Here is a 326-nt window from a genome sequence, read left to right as displayed (position 1 = left end):
GGAACAGCTGCAGTCTCCAACTCCCGGTGCAAGCGACACAGAAGACCGATGATTTCTGCATTTGCAACTGAGGTACTGGGGTCATCTCACTGGGGAGTGCCGGACAATCGGTGCTGGTCAGCTGCTGCAGCCCGACCAGCGAGAGCTGAAGCAGGGTGAGGCATTGCCTCACCTGGGAAGTGCAAGGGGACGGGAATCCCTTTTCCTAGCCAGGCGAACTGAGAAACACAACACCTGGAAAATCGGGTAATTCCCACCCCAATACTGCGCTTTAAGCAAACGGGCACACCAGGAGATTATACCCACACCTGGCCGGGAGGGTCCCA

This window comes from Rhinopithecus bieti, unplaced genomic scaffold, assembly GCF_001698545.2.
Source record: "Rhinopithecus bieti isolate Rb0 unplaced genomic scaffold, ASM169854v2 scaffold_2431, whole genome shotgun sequence".
In the NCBI taxonomy this organism is placed as follows: Eukaryota; Metazoa; Chordata; class Mammalia; order Primates; family Cercopithecidae; genus Rhinopithecus; species Rhinopithecus bieti.
Note: the sequence above shows the minus strand (reverse complement) of the source record.